At 42.3% G+C, this 20,038-nt stretch overlaps 1 long non-coding RNA gene across 1 annotated transcript; it reads left to right on the forward strand.

Annotated features, from left to right (window-relative positions):
- The first annotated feature begins 164 nt into the window (after nucleotides 1–164).
- LOC131808911 (uncharacterized) lies at nucleotides 165–19,280 on the forward strand. The gene is made up of 2 exons (XR_009344989.1): nucleotides 165–1,045; nucleotides 18,246–19,280. It is a non-coding gene; the product is annotated as an uncharacterized LOC131808911 (long non-coding RNA).
- The last annotated feature ends 758 nt before the right edge of the window (nucleotides 19,281–20,038 follow it).

Consider the following 20,038-nt stretch of genomic DNA (forward strand, 5'->3'; position numbering starts at 1 on the left):
ACCAATCCCAGTCCGGGTCTACATAGGGAAGTCCAATCACCGTCCGAGAAGGGCGGCCCTCGCCGCTGGGGGCCCAGCCCCCCACCAGAGTGACACCAGCAGCATCCAATAAGGCTTGGAAATTCCACATCTTCGCCTATCCACTACGACCGGGAGGGGAGGGACCGGGTTGGGATGTTGAGAGCTCGGGCGGAGGGGAGGAAAAGAGCAGGGCTGGGAGTGAGCGGCACAGTATAGCCAGCGTCACCCTTTTACGGGGACTCTCTCTCTATCGCTGTAGCGACCAGAGAGGCCAGAGGACCCCTTAAAAATCCGCTCTGCTAAGCCCCGGGGACGACCTCCTTCGCGCCTTCGGATTGGGCCCACGAACCGGCCTGGGCTTTCCCATTGGTGGCTGGCGCCCCGAGCTCAGCGCACAGCTTGCCGGGAGTTGTAGGAGCGGCGGCGTCTTAGTGCCAAAGGCTTCCGACGTGACGACCGACGTTTCTGCTCAGCCGGCGTGAGCCCGGAGCTCCCCTCGGGGCCTGCCCAGCTTATTTTAGTTCAGGAATCCCTCAAGCCTAGAGTTCCGGCTACAAGAGCTTCATTTCCCGGGGCAAGGGCCCTGAGGCCCTGGTTCTGTGGCCCCGTCTGGTTGACTGTTGAACCGAGGGGTGGCGGTTGGGGAGCTCGGCTCCTCGGCGTCTGGGGCTGGAGAAGCCGTTGTTTCCCTTCGGGGCCAGGGCCGCGGAAGTTCTGAGGGCGTAAGGGTTTGTCCCCCAGGACGCTCCAGTTCTGTACACCAGAAACGGAGCACGTTTGTCCTGCCGTTTTGATCATGGCGGAGGGCCCGTGACTGGTCACCGTGGAGGGGGGAGGATGTCGACGAGGGATGGACGCTTTGTGGGCTCACAGACTGATGGCGAAGATGAACGCGTCAGGCAGCCTTGACAGTTTCTCTGTCTCCTCCTCTCAGTGTCCGTACCAGGAGTCTCCTCGTTCGGCCCTGTGGGGGCTTGGCCACACCTGGGATCCGGGACCCGTAACTCCTCAATTTCCAGAAATGGTAACACTCTAGCTCCTTATCCTCCACTGTGCCTGTGATTTCCGGTTGCTTCAGCCTGTCTCGTATGCCTGATTCTCTCCCTGCTGGTTTTGTCACCTTCCTTCCTTGGTTTGGACCCGAGGGGTCTCCCATTACTCATCTCCTGCCATAGGCCCACGGCCTGGAGCCTAAGCTTACAAATACAGGGAATTCCCAAACACAAAACAAAGTAGAACATGACTCTAAAATATGAAAGCTATAAAAAGCTTTGAGGAATTGAAATGTTTGGCCATGTCGATGAAGTCAAATGCCACTTTAAAAAAAATTTATTATTTTTAAATTTTTAAAAGACTTTATTTGTGACAGAGAGACAGAGAGGGAACTTAAGCGCCAGGGAGCTGGAGAGGGAGAAGTAGGCTCCTTGCTGAGCAGGGAGCCCATATGGGGCTGGATCCCGGGACCCTGGGATCATGACCTGAGTTGGAGGCAGATGCCTAACTAACTGAGCCACCGAGGTGCCCCTAAAATTTATTTTTAAGATTCATTTATTTATGAGAGAGAGAGCGCGCGTGCGCTCGTGTGTGCAGGCATGCACTGGCAAGCTTGAGGGGCAAGGGGCAGAGGGAGAGAGAGAGAGAATCCTTACGTTGACTCTCCACCAAGCGCCGAGCCCAGTGTAGGGCTCTAATCTGGGACCCCAAGATCACAACCCTAGCGAAGTCATGGAGTTGGCCGCCCAACTGACTGAGCCCCCCAGGTGTCCCCAAATGCCACTTTTATATAAAAATTACATGTGATTCCCCAAAATAAATATGCCTACCAAGGTCTTAAAATACTCCTTACCTAGGTTTCTTCAGTTTCTCCTCCTCCTCCTTTTCCTCACCTACCCCGACTCAGAATCTGCTTTCTACTCTCAGGTGTGCCAGAGTAAGTCACAAAAACTGTGCAGACTTTTGTTTGCTATATATTCTTGCTCTCAGCTTCACCTGATGCTGGGTGATGCTTGGCTTCATCTCTTATTCATGCACTGTCACATTTCCCGTGGTAGGTGTTCCAAGCTTCTCTTGTTTACGAAGTGCTTTAGAATTTACATGTGCATTATTTCACTTAATCTTTTAACAACTCTGTGAGGAAATGGAGTGGCAGAGAGGTCTGGTGGGCAGCCCAAGGTAACACCTCTGAGACTTGAATTCCTATTTGGGATGCCATGTTTAAGATTTGACCCTGACCTCCCTTTCCTTTCTTCTTGAGCATCTAATCACTTATATACTCAGCAGATAACTGCCTTTAATGGAGTGAGAAAAGCAGGGCTATCTGGAGAACTCCCTCACTTTCTACTTAAAAATCTATGGTTTATCAGGGGCATGGGTGGCTCAGTGGATTAAGCATCTGACTCTTGATTTTGGCTCAGGTCATAATCTCAGGGTTGTGAGATCAAGTCTGGCTGTTGGGGCTCTCCCTCTGTCCCTCCCCCCCCCCCTCCAAATCTGTGGTTTGTCACACCTCCTCTCATACCCATCCTGACTGCCTTTCTTCCATTCCTCAACTCTATTCTAGCCTCTCCTGGCTCTTCAAAACCTTGCTGCTCTTACGTTTTCTTTTTTTCTTTCTTTCTTTTCTTTTTCTTTTTTTTTTAAGATTTTATTTATTTATTTGACAGAGAGAGAGAGATCACAAGTAGGCAGGGCAGCAGGCAGAGAGAGAGAGGGGAAGCAGGCTCCCAATGTGGGGCTCAATGCGGGGCTCAATCCCAGGAACCTGAGATCATGACCTGAGCCGAAGGCAGAGGCTTTAACCTACTGAGCCACCCAGGCGCCCCTGCTCCTACATTTTTAATCAGTCCTTTACTAGCATATTCTTTATGCCAAGAGTTACGATCAAATCCTAAAGGAGGAAGCAGATCGTCCCTTGACTGAGCTCGCTTTCCAGTTACTGACTTTTGTGACTCTCACCCTTACATTTCTCAGAAGAGTAGTCCTGCTTTCTGTGGTCATCACCATCAATCACCCATTTTTTTCCTCCCTCAAATAAACTAACTTCCAACTCCTCTTTTCTATTGAAACTTTTCTCTTATAGATTACAAGTGACCGAGTCACTGGCCTTTCTCAATATACAGTCTCTAGTAGTCACCATTGTTACATACTTCCTCATCCTTCAGACTTGCTTCCTTCTTGACTTCTGAAATGCTCTACTCTCCTGGCCTTCTGATCTCTTGGGCTGCTTCTCATACTCTCCTTCCTCACTGGTTCCCTTTCATCCTCTTTATACCCTACCTTTTCTCTTTACATGCCCTCTACACAGATGATTCCCAGATCCACACTTTCTCCCCTGAGCTTTGGTCACAACTATCTATTTTAAATCTGCACCCAAGTCTGTCCCCATCATCTTCAGGCCCACCTGCCTTAAATTTCATTGAAATTTAATTTAATTTGCTTCCTCCTCTCGCTCTGCCTGCCTCTGCCTACTTGTGATTTGTCTGTCAAATAAATAAATAAAAATATATATAAAAAAAAAAAGAATGAAGAGTGATCGACTAGCCCTACCAGAGACAGAGTGAGTACATAGAAAGTGAACCAGAGAGCTGTGTCTGACTTACTTTCACCATTGCACCTCTTTCTCACTTAACCATCCCTCTTGCTTCCTTACTTCAAAAATTTTCAGTTGTTATCAAACAGAATTGGCTGTGGTTTTATTTTGTTTTAAGTAAGTTCTGTGCCCAGCGGGGGCTGGAATTCACAACCTGGATATCAAGAGTCACACCAAATGGCCCTACCAACCAAACCAGCCAGTCACCCCTGCTTGTGACCTTGACAGATTTCTTAAAACTTTCTCTTCCCAGGGCGCCTGGAAGGCTCAGAGGATTAAGCCTCTGCCTTCAGCTCAGGTCATGATCTCAGGGTCCTGGGATGGAGTCTCACATCGGACTCTCTGCTCAGTGGGGAGTCTGCTCCACCCCCCACCCCCGCCTGCCTCTCTGCCTACTTGTGATCTCTCTCTCTCTAATAAATAAATAAAATCTTAAAAACAACAACAACAACCGAACTTTCTCTTTCCTTGGTTGCCATAACACTATTCTTGATTTTTCCTTCCACTTCCTGTCCCTCTGACGACTCCTTGTCTTTCTCGCTGCAGAGCATGACTTCTTCCACCCAGCTCTGAAATGTTGGTATTTTCCAGGCTCCTCAGCCCTATTTAATAAAAATCTTCATCCTCCCTTGATTGTTGTGAGATTTGAAGGTGGTGTTTCTAGAGCCCGCGTTTGATATAAAGGGCTCTTTTTACTGTTATCATTATTATCCACACCGTATCTCTGAATTGACTCCTTCCCATCCATCCCCACTATTCCTGCTTTCAAGTCAAGTTCAAGTCCTTATCATATTTTGTTTAGATTACTAACTGGTGTCTCTGTTTCTAGTCCATTCTCGATAATCCTGTCAGAGATCTTTCTGAAACTCCCAATTTGATCATCATCTTCCGTGGCACTCCAGGACCTTCATTTGTTTATCACATATTCTTTAAGCACCTGGAATGTGTTTTCCCAGAATGCCTTCGTGGCTAGCTACCCCCTAGAATACTAGTGAGGGCAGGGACTTTTGATTGCCAGGATATATCATTGTGTAGAACAAGCAAAAATCCCTCCTTTTATGGAAGCTGTGTTCTAATAGCGACTTCCCTTAGCTCTACCTCTGCAGGCCTACTCAACCTCCTTTTTTCTACTGCTCCACCCACACTTTTTTTTTTTTTTTTTTTTTTGACTGCCCCATCCAGGCTTTTTTTTTTTTTTTTTTTTGAAAGAGCCTGATTCCTAAAAGATTCTTTAGTGCCATCTAGTGGAAGTAGCTGCAAAATAGAAGTGTGCACGGTCCAAGCTAAGTAGTATAGCGGCTACACTACTAAGAGAGCTTGGACCGTGCACACTTCTATTTTGCTTGTGTTGAACTGAGATGGACAGGAGAAAACTTGGTTATGTTGCATTATGGCTGCTTTGCGTTTTATCTAGGAATTCACTGTACCTTGAGATGTTTCTAATTGTGAGATCTAACAAGTATAAGTAGTTCCTTAGAAGTGGTATTTTATGTTAAGTGGGCAACTCTTCAGCCTTGAGAAGGTGTAGGATGAAATGGCTAGACTGATCTGAGGTTTGGAACTCTCCGTGTGTAACTTCTTTCAGGTTAAACTGGAACTAAATAAGATATAAGTTCCATTATTACTTAACTCCTCACACTTTCAGAAAGAATTCTTTCTTTAAGATCTTCTAGCTCTTCTCACTTGACTCCTTCTCTGACCAGAGGCTCTGTCCTGACCCCCAGCATTCCAGAATTGATAGAGTCAAAAAGCTGCACCCAATATTAGCTAGTTTAGCCTAAATATAAGCTATTCTTAGGCCATACTTTATTACATACTTTATTTATCTTTTTCTGTGAATTCCCTTTTTATGTTTATCAAATAATAAAGCTCATTATTAACCTTTTTTGAAATAGATGTTTCATAAAGCGCCTGATATATTAACATATTTACTAAAAAATTAATGTGGATAAATGCTTTGTGATTACATTATCTTTTATATAAATTTATCTTCCACATAAAATATACATAAGCTGGGTAATATAAAGAAAATGGCACATTCAGAGATTGGATTTTGTATGGCATATGGTGATAATTCTTGTGATTAAAATTAGAGCAGCAGTTGTGGAGTGCTCATACTGGTGTATTAGAGAACAGATATTAAAAGGCATGTTTTAAATGAATAAACAAGCAAAAAGCAGAATCACACTTGTACACACACAGAACAAACTGGTGATTGCCAGAAAAGTGGGGGGTAGGAGGTAGGCAAAATAGGGGAAGGGGAGTGGGAGCTACAGGCTTCCAGTCATGGAGGGAATGTCTCAGCAATAAGGAATGTAGTCAATGGTATTGTAATAGTGTTGTATGGTGACAGATGGTAGCTACACTTGTGGTGAGCACAGCTTAATAGTTAAATTTATCAAATGGCTATGTTGTACCCCAAACTAACATAACATGTGTCAATTACACTAAAAAAAATTAAAAAACAACAACAAAAACAGGGCTTCTGGGTGACTCAGCCAAGCGTCTGTCTTTAGCTCAGGTTGTAATCCCAGGGTCCTGGAGTAGAGCCCCACTTTGGGCTCCCTGCCCAGTGGGGAGTCTGCTTCTCCCTCTGTCCTTCCCCTCCCACTTGTGCTTGCTCTCTCACTAGCTCTCCTGCCCCCTCTCTCTTGTAAATAAATAAAATCTTAAAAAAATTTTTTTTAAAGGTTAATAAAAAGGAAGAAAAAAGACGTTTTGCACTCTTTATAATATTGCATTATAATTTAACTTATGCTATGTTTTTCTGATTTGTGTTTTCTTATTTCTTATTTGTGCTTAATGAACATGTCAACTTGCAAGATTAATCAGGAAAATTTAATTTAGGGGAGACCCTTTGTCTGGAATACATTTGCCTCAGATATCTTAGCTTGTTCATATGGTAAGTCTCTGAAGGCAAGGCCTATTGTCTCTTGTATACTCTACGTATTCATGGTATCTAGATGCATGCCTAGCCCATAGTTGGAGCCCAATAAATATTTATTACATGGATATATGAGAAAATTGAGGCACAGCTAGGTAGAGACATGGCCTGAGGTCACATGGAATTTCTGGAAGAACTGGGGCATGAACCCATGAGTGGTTTGGTGTAACACCTGGTCTCTAATCAGTACAGGTTTTAGTCCTGGCCACTGCCCTGAGCTCTTTGTTTTGGAAGGACCTACTTAGGCCCCTCTTCAGTCACATCCTCACCCAGGGACAAGGAATACTAAGTACATTATCCCACTCCACCCCCTTCACTTTGGCCTCAGAAGTGGTCAAAGGGCAGCTGTTGGGGGTGGTGGAGCTTGATGGAGTTTGTTGGGGTGTCCTCTCTTGGGTGGAAAAGAAAAGAAAAACAATATGGGCATATGACTTTTTTTCCTTTTGCTCATGACCCCTCAAACGTTAGGCGTGGCCATATCTCCATAGTAAATCTAGTTCTCCCTATGTGTTTAATGTTGTTTAAACACCTATATTGTACCTGACACTGTGCTGGGTATTTTCAAATATATTTTTTCATTTAAATTTGTTCTTAATAAGTCTCAGAAGTAACTTGCTTAAGGACCCACAACTAATCAGGTGCAAAGCTAAATGCGTAACCAGTTTCTTCAGGAAGTGTAGAGTACTCTACACTTAACAAAACACTAATGTGTGTGCGAATATGTGTGTGTGCATATGAGTTTATATAGGTTTTTTAATTGAGAAAATAATGTTTGATAAAAAGGTGACTAATTTAAAAGAACATAAGTAAATAGTAAATCTCCTGTGCTATGCCCTGAGTCAGAAATAACCAGGTAACAATTTCTTTTGTTAAAGGTATCTACATATTTGGGACCCCTGGGTAGTTCAGTCGTTAAGCATCTGCCTTCGGCCTCAGGTCATGTCTCCAGGGTCCTGGGAACGAGCCCCTCTTTGGGCTCTCCCCACTCAGCAGGAAGCCTGCTTCTACCAGCCCCCCTGCTTGTATTCCGCCTCTTGCTGTCTCTCTCTCTCTCTCAAATAAATAAATAAAATCTTTAAAAAAAAAAAAAAGATATTTACATATTTTAAAACTTATCACCAATAATTTTGAACTTTTTTATTTGGAAAACTTTAGACATAAGCCACACACAGCGCAGAGAGTATAATGAATCTCCACTTATCTCTCATTCAGTATCATTTTTATTTCAGGTATTTCCCCCAACTTTTATTTACTTATTTAAAGATTTTATTTATTTGTCAGAGAGAGAGAGCAGAAGCATGGAAAGCTGCAGGCAGAACAGGCAGAGCAGGCAGAGGGAGAAGCAGGTTCCCTGCTAAGCAAGGAGCCCGATGTGGGACTCGATCCCAGGACCCTGAGATCATGACCTGAGCCAAAGGCAGACGCTCAGCTGACTGAGCCACCCAGGCCTCCCTCCCCCAACTTTTATTATCATTTTTCTTTGTTCGAATATTTCCAATTGAATCCCAGATATCATGTCCTTTTATTAAATTTTATTAAGATTATATTGATACCTATTTGAAAACATTTAGCTGTCACGATAGAAAATATTTTGACTTTTCATGTAGAAGTCTTAATTTTAAGAATACCACACACAGGGGCACCTGGGTGGCTCAGTTGGTTAAAACCTCTGCTTTCGACTTGGGTCATGGTCTTGGGGTCTTGGCATCAAGCCCCACATCCGGCTCTCTGCTCAGCAGAGAGCCAGCTTCTCCCCTCTCTCTCTGCCTGCTTCTCTGCCTACTTGTGATCTCTGTCAAATAAATAAACAAAATATTAAAAAGAATACCGTACACTGTGCAATACCGATTTTATTTGTTTTATTTTAAAATTCCTTCTTTCATTTCAAAGAGGACTGAGATGGGGGCTGGGCATTTAATAATGACTTCTGTGACTATAAATAAAACGTATACATATGCAGCTCGTGTTATAGCACTTGGTTTGCTTCTCAGGATTCTGTGGGACCACAGGGGCTACTTTCTATTTTTTTTTTCTTTTCCCCTCTTTTGGAAGAGCTGTTCAAAATGATAAGGAAATAAATACCTTTTTTTCTCCCTTCTCTGAGTGACAGAACCTGAAAATGATTAATATAAAAGGGCAGACTGTGATTTAATGTAGTGCCTTTTTAATTCAAATGACAGCTAACTTTTCTGAGCTGAAGTGCACCCACATCTTGGTAATAGCATTTAGAGCATGAGCAGTTTATAATATACCATGGCTTATAGAGAAGTCTATACATTAATGCTCCTAGTTGTATAGAAATATATATAATCCCCACCAGATGAGACAAAGCCAAGTTATTTATTTCTACATTGACAGCAACTCTTTCTTTCTTAAGTACCTATTTTCTAGGTAGCACTTAAATCTGCACTGCATTTTAATAAATTCTTCTTCTTCTTCTTTTTTTTTTTTTTGCACAGTGTGCAGAACCTGAAAGCTTTTTCTCCTTTTACTAATGAGAGGAGTACATGGTGTTTTCAGGAAACTCTGATGTGATAAATCCTTTATATTCTTCAGTGTTCAGTGCCTCTCTTTTAGACAGAGTCCCATCGGGAAGATCTCTAGAGTGATACTATCTGGAGGGCTGGCCTGGGGAAAGGGCTTGTAGGGAGGGTGCTTGTAAATAGCTATAAGAGGGGAGCTGTGAGGGGGCAATCGGGGTGCAAAGAGGATTCAGAGGCTTCATTGGAAACTGTCCTTGCAGAGCAAATCTAAGTATCGTGTAAGTATCCAGTGGGGCTTGGTGCTGCCCCTGCTCTAGACTTGTTGTGCTGTCCCACGTGTGGCTTTTGAGCACTTGAGATGCGGTTAATCCAAAGTAGAAATGGTGAAATGTAAAATACATGTGGGTTGTAAAAGATTTGTAATGCGAAAAGGAAGGTAAATCATCTCATTAGTAATATTTTATATTGATTGCATGTTAAAATGATACATATTATAAATATATGTGTGTGTGTGTGTATATATATATATATATATATTTTTTTTTTTTTTTTAATACAGACTTTATTTTTTAGAGTAGTCTTAGGTTCACATCAAACCTGAGTGGAAAGTGCAGAGACTTCCCATATATCCTGTCTCCACACACATGCATGGCCTCCCCACCATCAACATCCTGCACCAGGGAGTTAGATTTGGTATGCTCTAACCAGTACTGATACATCATTATCACCGAAGTCCACAGTTTTTATTAAGGGTCACTCTTGGTGTTGTTCATTCTGTAGGTTTTGACAAATATATAATGACATGTATCCACCATTTTAGGATAGTTTTACTCTCCTAAAATCCCTCATGCTTTATTTACTCACCTGTTCCTCTCCTCAAACTCCTGGCAATCCCTGATCTTTTTACTGTCTATCATCTTGTCCTTTCCAGAATGTCATATCATGGGAATCATATAGTATGTAGCCTTTTCAGATTGGCTTCTTTCACTTAGAAATAGACATTTAAGCTTCCTTCACATCTTTTCATGGCTTGATAGCCTATTTCTTTTTCACACTGGATGCTATTCCAAAGTGAATCTGCTACAGTTTATCTAAAAGTGATAATATTTTAATAAAAATCTATAAAATAAAATCTACTATTAAAATTATTTTTACTCGTTCCTTTTTACTTTTGTAATATGGTTTCTAAAATAAAGTTGTATACAATGTTTACATTAGATTTCTTCTGGACAGAGCTGCTGTGACCTTGGTAAAATGATGCTGTTGGTAGTTTATCTTCAAAACAGTCTTCTTATTCCAACATCTGCCTGAGTTTTGCTGCCTCCTACAAAGAGCATTCTCCTTCTCTAGGACTTGTCTGCTTTGGGTTGGTTCCTCCACTGACCCCAAGCTACTTGGGATTGCCATGGTCCTCCCCCTACCTTTCCCAACAGAGACTTACTCTATTTAACTCATTTTGTCAGTAAGGTGACAATTGACGAATTGGGTCCTTTATCACTGCACTAGGTTCTTTGGAGCATATTAATTATGATGTCTGTGGTTTATAATAAAAAAGTTTTTGTAGAAGATCTGACACAAAGCCTTAGGAATTAACTTATTTTTTGTTAGATATCTTTGAATTTATCTTGCTTTACATGTATTTAAGTGACTAATACATTAATATTGTTTACAAAAACTAATTGGAATGGAAATTCATTCTATTATAATCTGATTTATGCCTCTCTATGTTGGATCTGTTTATATCATGCATTCTCATTAGGAGTGTTAATGCCCACAAGTGGGCAAAAATTGGTTCTTGAGGTATGGAAATATCTTACTCCTTTTTTTTTTTTTTTTTAAAGACTTATTTATTTTAGAGAGAGAGAGAGCAGGGGTGGGTGGGGCAGGAGAAGAGAGAGAGAGAGAGAATCTCAAGAAAACTCACCATTGAGCAGGGAGCCCAAAGCAGGGCTCGATTTCAAGACCCTGAGATCATGACCTGAGCTGAAACCATGACACTTGCCAGACACTTAACCAATTAAGCACCCAGGTGCCCCCCAAATCTTTTAAGTATATAAGCATATATATTACTTAGACATAATATATGTAACGTGTATATAATAAACACACACATTACAAAGCCAAATATACAGTATATCTGCATATATAGTTTCCTAAGAGGCAGTTAGAAAAGAAGTCTGAAAATGTTCCTTAGGGTTTGGTTATGAAACATGATGAGAAATACTGGTTTATCTGGATAAGAAATTACTGCAGCTTTCACATTACAGCAGAATGTTTTTATGAACAGTTAGTTAACAGTTAAGTTAGTCTTCAAAGTTTCCCAAGTAGGGAGAGAAGGAAAAAAACTGCAGAAAGCTGTAGGAAGATTTACTGTAGGAAGATTAGAAAACTGAGGAAAGCTGTAGGAAGATTTACCTTTACAGATTGGGAGAGAGGGAGCATCTGAAGAGTGTTAGAAATCTCTACCACCAGTTGATCACCAATTATTAACATTTTGCCTCTTCATTTGTTCATTCATTCATTCATTTAATCTCTCCTTCTCCCCACCAACCCTCAACACTCCCTGGATTATTTAGGTGAAAGTATATAGATATTCACTGCACTATTATTATTATTATTATTATTTTGGTTAAAGATTTTATTTATTTGACAGATGGAGATCCCAAGTAGGCAGAGAGGCAGGCAGAGAGAGAGGGAAGCAGGCTCCCTGCTGAGCAGAGAGCCCGATGTGGGGCTCGATCCCAGGACCCTGGGATCATGACCTAAGCCGAAGGCAGAGGCTTTAACTCACTGAGCCACCCAGGCGCCCCAGGTGTGAAAAATTTTCAAAATAAAAGCCAGGGTAAAATGCCATCCTAATCTTTACCCCCTCCTATACCCTGATTCTACACAAGGGGCCCTGTTGAACCAAAATTTCTTGGTGACATGTTTGTGACCTTTGATCTTGTGCATATATTGCTCCCTCTGCCTGGAAATACTGTGTGGCCTCCGTTTCTTCCTTTACACCCAGCCTTTGCCTGGATAACTCCCAGAAGTCTTTTAAGGTTTTACTTCCTCCAGGAAGCCTTTCGTAACCGCCCAGCCCCACTTGTCTAGGTTGACCATCCTGCATTTCCCTTTATTGTGATTGTCCTTGTTATTGTGCTTGTTGTATAATATACTTGCACATTGAACTTGTCTGCCCTCACTGGATTGTGACGTCCATAAAGGCGAGGGTTCTTTTATTCGTCTTTTTTTCCTTGGCAGTTACCACAGGTCCTCACACAATATTTACTAAATAAAGCAACAATTAATTTTTCTATGAGATGCATATTTGTTTTATAAAATTCCATTTACAAGGGAAAACAAGAAAAATTAGGGAAGACGCTGGTGTTTTATTTAGCTTGTAAAGCTTTACTGCTGATAACAGTATAATATCAGGTTAGACTTATATAAATACTAAAAATAACTCCCAGATCCCTATTATTACCCCTGTAAAACTCTTGGTGAGATGTCCCTGAGAATTCTGAGAAAAATTGTTTCTCTGAGCCCCAGTAGAGCTCAGTTTCTGCTACAATAGCATTCTGAGGGGTGGAGAGGGGAGATACACAAAGATAGGAAGTAAGGGTATCATTTCTTAAGGAATTTGGAGTTTAGTGAGAGATACAGACTTAGGAGTGATACTAATAGTTTTTCCTTACGTTTGTATCATTTTTTAATAGCTTACAATGTAATTTCACATAATTTATTCTTCACAAAAGCCCTGGAAAATAGGTATTATTATTTTTTAAAAGATTTTATTTATTTGAGAGAGAAAGAGCATGAAGCGGGGGAGGGTCAGAGGGAAAAGTAGACTCCCTGCTTAGCAGAGAGCCTGATGTGGGACTTGATCCTAGAACTCCAGGATCTTGACTTGAGCTGAAGGAGGTTGTTTAACCAACTGAGCCACCAAAATACCCAGAAAGTAGGTATTAACCCCATTTTAAAGATGCTGCCAGTAAGAGCCAGAATGTGCTATGAAGATAGGAGATTCTCTTGTTTATATCCTAGACATTAGGCATTTTCCCCCATATCTGGGGTCCAGTGATATTAAGTGGCTAGAACTTTACCAAATTCTGCACTATTCCTTTTGAGTAAAATTGTGTAGGTACAACCAGGCTCCAACGTCACCTTTCACAGTTAGGAGTTACTCTCTAATGAGCAATATACACCAAATTGAAAAGTCCTCAAGTGAAATGCATGAAATTAGGTAAGGTCAGGTTTATTTATTTTAGTAATCTCTAAACCCAATGTGGGGCTTGAGCTTACCACCCTGGGATCAAGGGTGGCATGCTCTTCTGACTGAGCCAGCCAGGTGTCCCAGGTCAATTGTTTTTTATAACTTACCACATCTTTAGATACATAATTCTATATATTTACCCAAGATAAAGACTGCGATTACAGCTAGATAAAATATGTATGCAGTGGGAAGAGACTAGAAGGGCATATACAGACATGGTAGTCATTACCAGGGGGTAGATTTAGAAGTAATTTTTTTCTTTAAAAATTAAAATTTGGCTATAATTTTTAGAGTGTGTACATAAGCAAGTTCTTTTGCGTATTACTAAAGGAAAGCTAAGGGTCTCCTGTCTTGAGTCCTAATAGATTCTTGGCTAATTTAACCGCTCAGTTGAGTAGCCATTTTTCCTCTGTCTTCCCTTCTTTCATCAAGAACATCTTCCCGTCTCCTCTCAAGAAAATACCTAGAACTCTGCCAGAATCATTGGGTCAAACCCCAGCAGCATGCGACATTGATCGGGAAAGACTTGTTCCTTTGTTTCTCAGCTCTGTCACTCTTCTGCTTTGAGTTGGATCTAAAGAAGTCTTGCTTTTTCCCTCTTGTTCAGGAGAGGTTAAGCTTTTATTCCCATCTACCATGTCTCAAAGGGTTGGTTCTCAGATCAAAATTCAAAAATCAAAATGAAACTGTAGGCAGAAAGATTAGTTGAGAGGCTGAGCAATTGTTCACTTGAGAAAAGATACTAAACTGAGGAACAATATGGATAAAGAACAGTGGAACAGGGGCTCCTGGGTGGCTCAGTGGGTTAAGCCGCTGCCTTTGGCTCAGGTCATGATCTCAGGGTCCTGGGATCGAGCCCCGCATCGGGCTCTCTGCTCAGTGGGGAGCCTGCTTCCCTTCCCCTCTCTCTGCCTGCCTCTCTGCCTACTGTGATCTCTCTCTGTCAAATAAATAAATAAAATCTTTAAAAAAAAAAAAAGAACAGTGGAACAGTAAGGATATAGAAGCATTTGAGCAGTATAATTGATAAAAAGTGAGGACCAATTAAGACTTAAGGGTCAAAGCTTTCAAAGACTGAAATCTCTAACTTGGATGACTTAAGTAGATAGTCTCTCACAAAAATGATCTTGTTTTGGATATGTTTAGAATGAGGTAGCATCAGCTGGAAGTGGCTGGTCAGTAGTTGGGAACATGTCTGGATTGGGGGAGAGTGATGATAGCTGGAGATACAAATTTGAGAATCATCAGATTTTTGTTTGTTTGGTAACTACCAAAAATGTATGCAATCTTTTGGCTAAAGAGACCTCCTTCTTTTGGTGTGAATCACATCTGATCTACAATATATGTTTGAGACATTTTTACTATTTTCATAGTGTTAATGATAACATTTGGACCACCGTTTCTCCAGGGAGCAAATGAGCACATGAAGCAGAGAGGAAAGTCCAAGAAAAGACTTCATCCCTTGGTGAACTCAGAGGGCTATCTGAGTGTGCTCTGGGGATAAAAGATTTTGATGGCCTTCAAATGACACAAAGGAATTTAGAGATCCCATATTCATGATACTTTCTAGCAGTGTAACTCCAGAGGGTAATTCGTGTGGTTGGTTGTTTTAAAATCACCATTTGGGCCCTAATGCAAAAATAACCCAAGAGTCCTGCAGAGTCCTGGCTCTTAAAAGACCACATCTATGTGTGGCCACACCTACCTAGGAATTCTTAAAAGAAAATTAGTTCCACTTCATGCTGCTATTTCAACGGACCAGTGGTCTGATGACATTTATATGTAGCGAGGATCACCCTCCCTACAATGGCTCATACATATTCCTTTCCCTTGACTGGGCAGATGTGCCTCTGGAGGGTTCTGAAAGCCCTTGGGTGGAGAATGACCGAATACTAGCTCCTGCAGAGGCACCTTGGGAGCGCAGTAGGTTAAGCAGCTGACCCTTGTTTTCGGCTCAGGTCGTGATCTCAGGATTCTGCAATTGAGCCCCATGTCGGGCTCTGTACTCTGCTTGGAGTCTGCTTAACACTCTCTTTCCCTTTGCCCCTCCCCTTCATGCTCTCTCTTTCTTTCTCAAAACAAAACAAGTAAATCTTAAAAAGAAATATTAGCTCCTGAGCTTTGGGTGACCCCCTTTTTAACAAGGCCATTTCCTTAATTGGGGGCTCCCATGGCATTAGAGTTACCTACTGCTCTCTTGAGGAGGAGGGTCACTTTGCACTGTCATGGCCTTGGGTAACGACTCTCAACTTGAACGCTTGGCCCTGCTGGGTCTCGGACAGCTACGCCCTGCCTAAGCGGGCCACTCTTATAAGGGTGCAGAGGCTCGCTGTGCTCCTTCAAATCTGCTTGGAAGGTTTCTCCCCAAATAAGCCCTCCCCTCTTTTATGTTTACATTAAGTAGCACTAGGGGTAAGTGTATTTGTGTCCCTTTTGCAGGATTTTGGCTAGCACACAGCCCTTTTCCATCTTCAAGGATTGCAAAAAGGATTTTAGTGAAAAGGGAAGAAAAAGGGAAAAGGCTATTTTCTGTCCCGAGAGCCCCAGGACAGAAGAGATGGTGATCTCCCTCTAGCCCCCAGACAGCTTAGTACTCAGCAACTTAGTTTAGTGTCATGCAGCCAAACTGCCCCTATCACTCAGTTCTCCTCCTTTGAAGACTGGACCCACACTGGTTTTCTTTTTCATCTTTTCATGCTCTACGGTCTTTTGTAACATTTAAAATAGTAACCTATGGTTTTGGGGAGGCCATTAGCCAATTCAGTTCCCTTTGCTGCATCCCCCTGCTGAGCCATTGTGCTCTAGCCTTCAAGTATCCTCTGACCTGGTTGGAATCAGTAGCTCTTTGGACAAGGCTTTCTGTTGTTCCCGAGCTGCTCAAGCATTAGACATCTATTTTTGGTCAGAAAGCTCTTCACATGTTTCCTGTTATGGTTGCATCGATGTTTATTTGCCTTGCACAACACATGGACTTACGGATAGCTCGTTTTTATGAGTTCTTTCATACATGCCAGTGTCACTGTGTGAATTTATCCCCCCAAATTCACATATTGTAGTCCAAACCCCCAGTATTCCTTGGAATGTGACTCGTCAGAGATAGGGCCTTTGAAGTGGTAATTAAGGTTAAGTGAAGTCATATGAATAGGCCCTAACCCAATATGACTGGTCCTTATAAGAAGAGGGAGAGACACCGGGGATGCACATGTACTGAGAAAAGGCTTGTAAGGACACAGCGAGAAGGTGCCATCTGCAAGCGAAGAAGACAAACCTTGGGAGAAATGAAACCTGCTGACGCTTTGATCTGGGATTGCCAGCCCTCAGAACTGTGAGGAAACTAATATCTGTTGTTTAAGCGCCCCCAGTCTATATTATTTTGTTATGGCAGCAAAGTCCTACAGCCAGGCAATGTAGTAACTGCTTTTCATGAATTATCTCTTTAATAGTTGCACTTACCAAATGGAGTAGGTCCTGTTGAGACAGGGACTCCCAATATAATTTTTGCCCACAGCAGGATCTCTGTTCACAGCAGGCTTGGCCCTGACCCTGAAGGTAGCTAAGTAAGTAGAATACTTTGGCTCATAAATGGGTGAGGTGGGGAGAGCAATTAAATGGAGCCAAGCTTTTTTTCTGACAGGTATATCTCTACCCTGAGTTTGTTTCCTCCTTGCTCACTCCATTAAGCGAGAGTGGCAACACCTTCCTTTACACCTGGGCAGATTCTTACAAGGGTTTAGTTACCGAACTGATAAGTCCCTTCTGATCATTCACTATTCATTTCTAATTTTCCCCTCTGTTTTGGTCTCTTTCTTACCCCTCTCCAGGGAACAGCTGGGAAGACTGTATTTGCATGTAACTATCTATTCGTTCTTTTTTCCTGTATAGACTTATTAAAATGGTAGGTCTCAAAGGTTTTTAAAAGTTTAAGAACAAGGGCGCCTGGGTGGCTCAGTCGTTAAGCATCTGCCTTTGGCTCAGTTCATGATGCCAGGGTCTTGGGATTGGCCCTGCGTTGGACTCTCTGCTCGGCGGGGAGCCTGCTTCTCCCTCCCCAACTCCCCCTGCTTGTGTTCCCTCTCTCGCTGTCTCTCTCTCAAATAAAATATTTTTAAAAAAAGAAAGAAATTTTTAAAAAAGTTCAAGAACAGACACAAATACGTATAGGAACGTAATCTTTTAAAAACTTGGAGGTAAGGATTAATTCATAAATAGTATTGGAGAATTTGAAAAAACAGTGGTTAACTCCCTTACTTCACAGATTATACCAAAAATTAAGATGGAGTAAATTTTTTTTTAAAAGATTTTATTTATTTATTTGACAGGCAGAGAGCACAAGGAGGCAGAGAGGCAGGCAAAGAGAGAGAGGGAAGCAGGCTCTCTGCTGAGCAGACAACCCGATGCAGGACTCGATCCCAGGACTCTGAGATCATGAACTGAGCCGAAGGCAGTGGCTTAACCCACTGAGCCACCCAGGAGCCCAAGATGGAGTAAAGTTTTAAATGTTAAAAATAAAAACATAGAAGTATTATAAAGATGGATACCTTGACATAATCCAGGGTTGCAGAAGGTTATATTTAAAATACAGAAACAGAAGTACTAAAAGAAGAAATGGAAGTTGTGGTGCCTGGGTGGCTCAGTGGGTTAAAGCCTCTTCTTTTGGCTCAGGTCATGATCCCAGGGTCCTGGGATCGAGCCTTGAATCCGGCTCTCTGCTCAGCAGGGAGCCTGCTTTCCTTCCTCTCTGTCTGCCTGCCTCTCTGCCTACTTGTGATCTCTGTCTGCCAAATAAATTAAAAAACAAAAATAAAAATAAAAAAAAAAGAAGAAACAGAAGTGGAAAAACTGATAGATTTGATTATGTAAAAGCAGAGGAGAAGGGATCATGCGTGATCCAGTGCTCAACATTAGAGGATTTAAGGGAGAATTTACAGTAATTAAATGTGTTCTTTCCAGGTGTACTTGAGGCTGGACAAGAAAGAACATATAAACTGGTCTCAGAAGACATTTTGTATATGTGCTGCCGAAGCGAGCACTCAGAAGACATTTTGGATCAACTGTGAAAGACTTCACCTCAGCAGATTACAGTCCTCTTCTGAAGTCTCAGACGTAGTCCCGGAAGGACTGTTGAGAACACACAAGGTGGTGTCGCCAGAACCGGTTAGGAGAGGCTTGAGATTCCACTGCTAGACCCTCCATGACCCAGGGAGGGGCTGCGGTGGGAAATGGCCCCAAGTGTAACTGAGGCAACATCCCAGTCTCCCTCAGGCAGAAGAGCCGTCGTCACACGTAGCAGCGAATCCGCAGGAGCAAAGAAGCTGAAAGCTTCCAATGCCTCCTCATATTTTAATACATATAATTACATGGTGGCCAATATTTATATAATATTTTAAGCCTCTGATAGCACTTTTACACATGACCAGACTCTTTCAGAAGTAGTATGGGTTGGGACGACAGATTTGAGCTTAAATTCTGGTTCAACTTGCTGGTTGTGTGATCTTAAGTATGTTACTTAACCTCTCAGGACCTGTTTTCTCCTCTGTAAAATGGTGATGGTGATGGTGATGGGGCAAGGTGATACCCGCCACATAGGATAAGGCTTGAATGAGAAAAATATCTAGTATGATGTCTGACACATAGGAGGCACTCAATTTCCTTTCCTTCTCTAAAGGTAGCTATTTGCATCAGTTGACCTCAAACTTCCAGAGTAGTCAAATGTGTAGAAAGGTAACATAGTCTCTTCAGATCTGTCTCATGTCACACAGTGATTCTTCACTGCAGTGATGGGGGTGGGGGGAGTGATGTCTGTCTGGTTAAAAAGCCCCTGCATCCCCTGCCCCCAGACTTCCCTGCTGAGAATCACTGGGCTACACTTTGATATCCCAAGTATCTCTCAGTAATTTAATATTGTTGTTTGATATTTTCACTCATGGCTTTATTTCAATAAAGACTTGCCTTCATGGGAGGGTAAGACATGAAGCTAATGAAAAAGGTGGTCCATTATTTTTTTTTAATTTTTAATTTTTTTAAAAGATTTATTTATTTGACAGACAGAAATCACAAGCAGGCAGAGAGGCAGGCACAGAGAGAGGGGAGGCAGGCTCCCTGCCGAGCAGAGAACCCAATTCAGGGCTCGATCCCAGAACCCCGGGATCATGACCTGAGCCGAAAGCAGAGGCTTTAACCCACTGAGCCACCCAGGCACCCCAAGGTTGTCCATTATTACCTTCTCATGTGTAGCTAGAGGCTGGGAAGCACTTTTTTTTTTCCTCCTTGGGCAGTGGAGGTGAGGCAGTTAATGGAAAGAATGGTGGAAACACAAAGAGTTGATTGGGCCATGTGGGGAAAATGGAAAAAGGGGAGGGAGAGGAAACTGAAGACAATTATTATTTTTCTCCTAGATCCTCATTTAGCAGGCTGTGACTTGGCTCCTTCTGGGGCACCACTCCCTCTCAATAGAAACTCTTACCTGTATGCGATAACACTATCATACTTCTAGTCTTACCTACCCTGGGTATGAGGCCTGGATCCACCACTGGAGTCCTGTATGGCTAACCTGAACCAATTAATTGAAGTCCTATTAAGTACCATAAAGTCCTGGAATTGTATCCGTCAGAACCTAAATTGTTCTCGCTAGAATGACACATGAGTAGTCATAGTGTTTGGTAACTGCAAATATAGAGGGCAAAGAGAAGGGAAATGGCCTCCGTCTGCTATGAACTGCTCACAGACCATATTAACGGAGCATC

Source organism: Mustela lutreola, chromosome 10 (assembly GCF_030435805.1).
Source record: "Mustela lutreola isolate mMusLut2 chromosome 10, mMusLut2.pri, whole genome shotgun sequence".
NCBI classification, from domain to species: domain Eukaryota; kingdom Metazoa; phylum Chordata; class Mammalia; order Carnivora; family Mustelidae; genus Mustela; species Mustela lutreola.